We start from the raw sequence: 10,080 nt of genomic DNA on the forward strand, positions 1-10,080 counted from the left end.
GAGATTTCTAGAGTTTGTAAAAACAGTTGCATAAAAGCCCTCTTTTCCTGTAACGTGCAGGAGGTGTCCATCAAGCCAGATCAGGGACACACCTTGTGCAATCAATTGAGTGACTAACTAAGAAGTGGAGGGAGGTAGAAAAGGTGGTCCTGAGGGTCATAGATTCAGGAGCCAGTGAGGAACAGGGCAGAGTCCTACAAATAGTCAGCCACTGGAAATACAAGAGAAGTGACCCAATGCAAAGACCCAAGGTCAGCAGGGGGATTCACAGGAAAGGAGGAATCAGGGTCAAGAAAGGGAGGATCACCCTCAACACTCCAACAGCTTTCCAGACCTAAATACCGGAAACCATCCTTGATTACGTGTTTTCTTTCACATTCCACATGCAGGACTTCAAGAAATCTTTCTGGCCCTACCTTTAAGATGTAAGTGGAAGCCACCTGTTGCTGTCTACCTCCACTGCTATGACCCCGGACTGAGCCTCCATTGCCCTTCACCTGCATCATTCTACTATTTGTCTATGTGTTCTCCTGGCTTCTGCCCTTGTTCTTTGAGAGGCTATTCTCAAGGTGGTACCCAGCGTGAGCTGATTAAAATGTAAGTCAGACTGTGGTTTGCCTTTGTTCAGACTCTGCAAGGGCTTTCCCCTGGTTTTCCTGCAATGGGCTCCATGCCTTAACTCTCTGCTACCTTCCCCAGCTCACAGTGTCCTAGCAACGCTGTCCTCCTTGCAGCTCTTCAAATGTAACACATACAGTTCCTTTCCCTGCACTAGACGGTGGACATTCCCTCCGTGAGGATTCTTCTGTCCTAGGGAGCGTGGTGGTGAACTCCTTCACCTCCTACAAGTCCCACTTTCTCTTAAAATTGCGAGCACATTTCTGCCCAGCTCCCCTGGCACTCCTGGGCTCCAATTCTTCACAACATTTACACCTTCTGGTGCCATAGAGCATTTGCCGATTTATCACATTACTGTTAGATGGTCTGAGCTCTCCAGGAGATGCAAAGTCACTGAGGGCAGAGATCTTTTTCTGCTCTGTTCACTGATGCATCCCAAAGGTTTTCAATGATGTCTGCCATATGGTAGGGTCTCAAAAATATTTGCAAGGTGAAAAAAAAAGCAATGCATAATTGGCAAAGATTCTTTAAAATACAAGAGAGAGGCAGGCTGCTGTCCCAGAGAATGCTGGCTTCACTTCACTCTTAGACCTAATGGGATATCAGCTGACCCTGTGTCCTGAAGGTAATAAAAGTCAAACATAGCAGACTCTTAGCTGAGTAGGGGATTGTGGAACAAACACAGAAATCCGATGGAGAAATGAAGCCGGCATCTCTTCATTTATTCACAGGTGCACCGTGCAGGATGGGGCGCTGTGTGTCTGGAGGTTGGGCTTTGTCCTCCAACTTCTTATTTTAATCTTAGAATAATTTGAGATCAAATGGCGCATCCGGGTCATTGTTAAGGTATATGTGTGCTTGTCTGTGTGTCTGCCCATTAAAATATTTATCTTTTGAGGTAAAGCAAAGATATCATAGAAAGATATAAAGAGTCTCAACAAATTGGTCATTAAGATTTTCATCAAAAAACGTTCGGGTTAATGGTAGGTCAATATTATATCATTCTGTTTACCACTTTGTTTCAAGTCTTCCAGTTGGGAAACATATCATGATAAAGAGATTTGTCAGGAAGGAAGCCTTCTATTTTATTACATATTTTATTTGTGCAGAAAAATCACCACCTCCAATTCATGACGATCTTTATGTGTAAAGTACTGACCATGCTCCCAGGCAGAATTCCAACAATAAGATGAAAGTTGCAAGTTTAAGCACATCAGCCTTTTATTTTAATTATGCTAAAATAATAATTTGAATGACTTTTAATGTATCCATTCATTTTTTTAGATATCATGAAGGAAAAAAAATCTCATTTAGAGGTCTGTTTTAATCTGGGAGAAATACACGGAAATCCAGATAGGTACAGGGTGTGGATAAAGCAGCCAAGAGACACTTTATTACATGAAATTATGATGCTACCACCTGGGTTTAGCTGATTTGTTTTTCCACAAAATGTCATAGTTTCTAAATTTCTTCCTAGAAAATATTTACATTTTAACTTAATATAATTAGGGAATCACTGAGCTGAAACATTACATAGGTTGGTTTTCATTATAATTTCTGCATAATGTCACGCACATTTTCTAGGTAGTAATTAGATGCATTAAGGATGAATGATTCCTTCGGGGCTTATTCTAGAGATTTTTCTTCCAAATTTGTGTCAAAGGTCAGCCAGGGTAGAAAACAATAACTGTCACTAAGAAGACTGCAGATAAAAGCTTCTGAAATGAATCAATGGCCGTTGACCAAAAACTTGGACATTTAAATTACCCAAGCCATCAAATGCTGTACCCCTGAGCTATACCCGAAGCAGAATACTGATGGGGCAGGCTCTTACCTATGAGCATTACCAGGGCTTTGAGAAAAGAAAATGAGCAGATAGTTTTAAAATAAATGTAAGTTTGGACAAAACAAGTGTATAATTGATACCAGAGATAAAGGATTATCAACCTAATTTCAATAAGAAGGTGGAGGTTATCAAAGGGTTGTTTATTTTCGATCAAGATGAGTTTTGGGGTGCCAGTTTTATTTAGCTGTCTTAATGTTTTTGAGCCTCAGTTTTCCCTTCACATAATGGGGTGAGGTTCTATATAATCTTTCATCCTTGGATAATAGTGTATAAAGTTTATCCAAGCTAAAAGTAATCGATATTTTGTAATATTTGTGTTGTTTTGTAATTTTTATATTAAAAGTCTATTTAAATATCTCAGAGCATCTTTGAATATTAAACTTTTCTGTTTCATTTTTTGTAGTTTTCTTTTTAGAAATATTTATCTTTTGAATTCACTTCATGCAGTTAATGTGCTTGGATAAATTTCTTTTAAACTGAATTTTTTTGGTACATGAGTCCAAATTTTCTAAATAGTCTCTTCACAATTCACTCCTTTCTCTCTTACTCACCTATCATATAAATGCTATTTGGAACAATAGTTTAAAATAGCAATCTAAAAATAAAATGTTTTCCAAATTTAGCAACTAAAAATATAGGACAACCAGGTAAGTTTGAATTTCAGATAAACAACCACTACTTTTTAGTACAAGCATGTTCCAAATACGGCACAGGGCATACTTACACTAAAAATAAATGTATTCCTTATCTAAACTTCACATTTGAATGTGAATTTCAAACTTCGGTTCCCTTCTTTAGAGAAGTAAGCATATGAAACCTCTCGAACAGGTTAAATGAGAAGGTACTGAGTTAGTTTCTCCGCGCACACACTGAGCTGAATGGAAGGCGATTAACACTGAGAGCTGCAAGCCCACCCTCTCAGCCCCGGAGGTGGCCTATTTCCTAGACCAGCCTCAGCTACCTGGCCAGGTGGTCTGCTGCAGATGGCATGCTGGTTCATTTTATGTGTCAACTTGCCTGGGCCATAAGGTGTCCATATATTTGATTAAACATTGTTCAGTGTGTTTTGGGGAGGGTGCTTTTGGATGAATTTAACATTTATTGGGCTGGCCAAAAAGTTCCTTCGGTTTTTAAAATGAAAATAAAAGACACATTTTTCATTTTCACCGAGAACTTTATTGAACAACATATTCACCCTTTTGTTCCACTACTTTCTGCCATTTTTCAGGCAACTTCATAATTCTGTCTTCCCAAAACTTTTTATCTTTTTGAGCAAAGAACTGTTCTAGGTAAATTTTACAGTCTTCCAGGGAATGGAATTTTTTTCCATTAAGAGAATTGTGTAAAGACTGAAATAAATAGAAATCCAAAGGTGCAATGTCTGGTGAATACAGCAGATGAATCAGAACTTCCCAGTCAAGCTGTAACAGTTTTTGCCTGGTCATCAAAGAAGCATGCAGTCTTGTGTCATACTGATGGAAGATTATGCGTTTTCTGTTGACTAATTCTGGTTGCTTTTCATCAAATGCTGCTTTCAGTTGGTCTAATTGGGAGCAGTACTTTTTGGAACTGATCGTTTGGTTTTCCGGTAAAAGCTCATAATAGAGGACTCTCTTCCAATCCCACCATATACACAACATCACCTTCTTTGGATGAAGACCGGCCTTTGGTGTGGTTGTTGCTGGTTCATTTCGCTTGCCCCATGATCTCTTCCGTTCCACATTATTGTACAGTATCCACTTTTCATCGTCCATCACAATTTGCTTTAAAAACGGAACGTTTTTGTTATGTTTAAGTAGAGAGTCGCATGTGGAATTACGGTCAAGAAGGTTTTTTTTCACTTAACTTATATGGAACCCAAACATCAAAGCAATTCACATAACCAAGCTGGTGCAAATGATTTTCAACACTTGATTTGGGTATTTTGAGTACGTCGGCTATCTCCCACGTGGTATAATGTTGATTGTTCTCAATTAACGTCTCGATTTGATTGTTATCAACTTCAACTGGCCTACCCGACCATGGAGCATCGTCCAGCGAGAAATCTCCAGCACGAAACCCCACAAACCACTTTGGACATGTTCGATCAGTCACAGCACCTTCTCCATACACTGCACAAATCTTTTTTTTGTGTGTGTTTCAGTTGCGTTTTTACCAAATAATAAAGCATAATATGCCAAAAATGTTGCTTTTTTTCTTCTATCTTCAATATTAAAATGGCTACACAAAAATTCACCAATTTTGATTTTCTTTTTTTTTTTTTTAAATGCACACTGATATGACAGCTGTCACATTACAATCTAACAAAATTGTTTCAAATGAAGTTGAAGACAACTAAGTGCTACTGGAGCTATCTTATGGAAAGAAACAAATGAACTTTTTGGCCCACCCAATACATTGATTGACTGAGCAGATTGCCCTCCCTACTGTGGGTGAACCTCATCCCATTTGTCAAAGACCAGAACATCAGAATAGAACCAAATGCTCGCCGTCCAGCAAATTAGAGGGAATTCTTCCTGCCGGACTGCCTTTGATCTGAGACATCGTCTTTTCCTCCCTTTGACCTCAAACTGAAGCATCAGCTCTTCTGGGGCCTGAGTCTGCCAGCTTTCAGACCAGAACTACACCTTTGCCTCTCTTGGGTCTCCTGCTTGCCAACTGCAAATCTTAGGATTTGTCAGCCTCAAAGAGCACATGAGGCAATATTTTATAATAAATCTCTCTGACTCTGTTTCTGTTTCTGTCTCTATCATCTCCCTCTGTCTCTCTATCTCTCTCTCTCTCCATGTGCACACAACATGGAAAGGCCATTTGGGATTGTTGTAGCAGGAAGGAAGCCATCTGAAGGCCTGGAAGAGAACCCTCAGCGGAAATCAGATTGGATGGAAGTTTGATCTCAAACCTCTGGCCTCCAGAACTGTGACACAGCAATATATGTCAATGAAAATTAATCATCAGTCAATTTATGAAAGAAGTGGAAAATTTTCTTCAGGCCAAATTCAGGATTATAACCCAGGAATAACATCTCAGAAAACTCTGAGAACTGTTCTGCCCATTAGAAGTCCAGGCACAGTTCTATAAGTTTTTTGAGACAGAGGTTCTATACATTAAATGACATATTACTGACAGTTTACACAATCCAGAGCTAAGCGTTATCATGGCCCCTTACAAGATCAAGAAGGAATGTTGTCTTTTAAGGAGCTGTCTTGTCGGTGCTAGGAGAATGTTGCTCTTTATGGTTGAGCAGGTATTTCTGCTGATGGGGGAGGTTTGTTCAAGGCCTAATGCAGACACACGGTGCACAGTGTGAGGAGAGAAGAGGCCAAATTTTTATGTTTAAATTGTTCTTGTCTTGTCATTAAATATGAATTTTATTTTACAGTCAGTAGGTTAAGCCCTGCAGTCTATGGTGTTTTGTTATGGCAGCCTAAGACCAATACAGAAGAGACTGCTGTGGGAATCGACCTATAGACTCTAGTCTGTGAGCTGTAAAACCTTGAGCTTGCAATGCCTGGAGATCAAACATGGGCTTTGAGTGTGAATGTAGAATATCTGAAAGAGACTTCCCGGGATTCTAGACCTGTCTACACTGCTGGTAACACTTCTTGGAGGAGAGGTAATGACTCTGACATTTCTGATCCCTAATATTAGATCTGGAGGTGGGGGGGCCAACCATAAAATCAGACCTTTGGTACAGGGACTATGTTGTATTTTCATTCTTCTAGAAGTAAAAATAATCTGTAATGTCTATTGGTTATATTGCTGAGCATCATTTATTTATAATGGAAACAACAGGTCCCTTTATTGCAGGAAATTTATCTACTCTAGGGGCAAAAAAATTGCAGTAAGCATGGAAATGTTTATGAATTACTTGTGCAAGATTTCTGTGATCTATTTGCTGGGCTGTATCATTCTTGCCTGTAGGTAGATTTCTGGCCTCCAAAATAATATATCTTTCTTCAGATTCTCTGCTATACATTTTCTGACAGGTAGGTGATATGTAATTTTAGACTAAATAGGAAAAGGCATTTTCTCTTTGTTTATGCTCAAGCAGCATAAGAATAAATAGTGGACGTAACCAATTATTGCAATATGTTGGTTATTTTCATCATTCGTGGTGACGGGGCTGTTTCATAGCCATTTGAAATGACAGAAACTATCTTCAAAATATCATTTGATATATTTCAGTGCTTTGCTGACAGTGCATCTAACAATATTTGTCTAACTTTTTAATTATATTTATTTACTTTTATAATTAAATAATGCGATTTTAGAAAATGGGTTTAGCCTTTAATTATTTGGGACGAAAAATGACAACTCCAACTATTGCATGTCAAGGTTCTGTTTATTTTTGTTTTTCTTCTTTTCTTCATTTCTTCAACAGGGAGCCCATTTCCAATTATAGCCCATACACTTCATTTTCCTTTTATTTATTGCAGCAGGAATATTTTTAAAGCCTCCATGTTGTTATAATCACCTTGTGTCTCTGGAACCTTGTGTCTCAAAAGTAGATGTCAAAGTTCTGTACTTCCTGCTGTTTATTGATAGAAAATAGTGCCCCAAAAAAACACATTGATTAATTTGCCAAATATTACCTAAAAGTCTTGATAAAGTGTTGTCATAAAACCACATTCTGTCTATTGAAGTTTGACATATGAGGCACCTGAGGAAGGACTCTTTGTAAATTGACTATTCTTTTCATCATAGAAAGTCCTCATAGGCTGTTGGTCTCATTACCTCTGAGCGCAGAGTAAGCACCCAGCAATCCAGGGCCATCCTGTTGGTGCCTAAGTTACTTGCAAAATGAGGGCTAATCACTCCTCTTGCTTCATAGGGTAGCTCCTGACCTCTCTTGCTCCAATGGCATCAAATTGTCTAGGACTTTGGAAGATTAGAAAAACAAAACAAAACAAACAGACAAGAAAAGACCTCACGAATCCATTCTCACTGCTTTGGTCACCATGGGCTTCTGCCATGTTGGGTTTAATGAAAACAATAATTATCAAAGAACAATGATATGTGTTACCTACCGTCCAGAAAATGGCCAATAAGAGTTGACACAGTAGATTGAATATTTCAGGTCCTAAAGTCTAATGATGTTTGGCAAAGGGATAAGGAAATCTGAGTTTATATCACATGGGAAGTAGAATAAAACCAAGACTAGTAAATGCTTGAGAAAATTTGTGCATTCACCACTGGTTAACGTCAAGGAAATCTTTATATAATGAGTCTTTCAGGGGCTATTCACAAATGCATAGCATGTCAGACTGGCCCCTGTGTGCAGTGCAAGAGGACAAAACACACTGCATTATTTGTTTACATGAACTTCTAAAAACATTAAAAACACAGTGACAGACAGCAGATCAGTGGTTATCTGGGGCTGACATGGGAAAAAAGAGTCAACTACAAAGTAACACAAGGGGACATTTTGGAGCAATGGAAATATTCTCTATCCTGATGGGTTGTGGTGGCTAAAAATCATATATACTTGTCAAAACTCATTGTATTTTTTCCCTGAAATTGGTAGCTTTTAGTATATCTATATTATACCTCAATACCTGATTAAGAAAAAAAAACAGATCAAAAATTGACTAGCCAACAATAGACTTTTTTTTTTTTTTTTTTCCCTACTCAGAAATGGAAAGGAAAACACATATTACATTTTGGTACCTCTTACCAATTTATCTCGCATGTATTTCTTTCTTTTTTAAAAAAAAATTTTATCCAGTATTTTTGAGATGTAATTGACATATAACATTGCATTTATTTTAGGTCTACAACATAGGGATTTGATAATCATATATATTGTGAAATGAGTAACACATGCATATATTTCTTTAAGGGAAAAATATATTTTTTTAAAAATCGGGAAAATGCAAGAGGACAAGGAAATATAAAATTGTACTTTATGTCAGTGTTTGGACACAGGTTCATGGCATGACTGTGGGTGTTCTCACAGTCCCAAGCTTACCTGGGAAGCTGTGTTGTTTCTCATAGAGAAGGTAAGTCCCTCTGCAGATCTGTTCTGGAAGGAGACATGAAGCCTCACTCATGATGCCAGTGAAGTTTGGTCTAGTTGAAGGGTCTTATGCATCCCAAGCTGAAGTAGAAATATGATTCTTTTGCCAGCTTTTAGTGATGACTTAACACTTCCAAATAGACATTCATCTTCTTCTTTATGATGCCAATAGGCACGTGTCTTCATAAACATGAGAAGAGCTTAGCACATTTGAGGTACTCAGACCAACACAAAAGTAAAAAACATAACAAGAATGATCAGGTATTATACTGAAATTTGTAAACTTAGTGTGGTAAAAATAAAACACCCATTTCTACACAATACTTTTAAACACCTTATTATTGCTAGTACTAACTGAAATATTTTTGGTTTGTCATATTAACTTTTAAATTTAATGTTCCCTTTACTTGATCTATTGAATATATTCACATTCTCTGAATTTAAAAATGGATGTGCTAATTATGATACCAGTTTTCTAGACTGAATGGTTAGTACCTTGGAGATGAGTAACATTAGGTCCTAAAAAACTAACATTTCAGTTTGATGCAGAAGAAAATAATAATAATTAATAATCAGAAAGCTTTTGCTACAACCTTAGTAAATCAGTAGGATGATTCATTCAACTTCGAATACACTTTCTGTCAAATGTTTGTTTTGATTTAAACAGTTGAGCTTCAGTGGTACCCTGGCAGTCCTGATGGTGTTTTTCCAGCAGAAAAGCTGAGTAGAGAGCTCTCAATAGTCAACACTAGATTTTTACAAGATGTCACAGGAAAATGTTTTTGACGCAGTGACAAGCCCTTAGCAATGGTAATGGCTTCTAACCTCAAAGGCTGCCAGAGTTTGAGTTCACTCAAACACAAAACAAAATTGTTTATTTCACAGGGCCCCTTAGCCTTGGTGTTGGCCTAGGGATACAGTAGACCCAGGAAATGCCTACCCCACAGTCTCTGAATCTTCACATTTATGTTGAAGTACAGCCTGCAGCCTTCAAAAATCATAGCATGTTTCTTTTCATATGTTTTTGCCATAGACTTGAAACAATTAAATATTTATCCTCTCTGAAATCATATACCTGTGACTTTATTTCAGGAGAAAGCAACTAACTGAAACAAGACAAAGGCACTGTTTCTACATGAAGAGAGTATGAAGGAAGAGCTATGGTAGATGCAGAAACTCATTCATTGTTTGGAGACATCTTGATTGACAGGTCTGCCAACACTGGGATGTCTTTGAAGGTCATAAACAACCAGAAAATATTCTAGAAAGCAATAATCCGTTGGCTTCATGATGTAACATAAAAGTGTCCCGACTGAAGTGGCATGCCATCAAAAATCATTTCTAATTATTTTAAGTCATATTTAGATCAATTCATGGTAATCTCATTAACTTTCATGTTTATGTCTGAATTAGATTACTTTCATGTTTGTTTAAGCTCTTTTGCTTTTTAAAACATCTCTTTCAAAGACAAATTGAGCCTGGTTAAAATAATCAATGGCTTCCGGGAGTTCAGCATATGCAGATGCCAGACCCCAGCAAGGACTTCCTGTTTCCTCCTGGAGAAGCTGCCCCCCCACACGGCTGAGCCCCACTTGGC

The sequence above is a fragment of the Balaenoptera borealis genome (assembly GCF_965194805.1).
Source record: "Balaenoptera borealis genome assembly, chromosome: 2".
In the NCBI taxonomy this organism is placed as follows: Eukaryota; Metazoa; Chordata; class Mammalia; order Artiodactyla; family Balaenopteridae; genus Balaenoptera; species Balaenoptera borealis.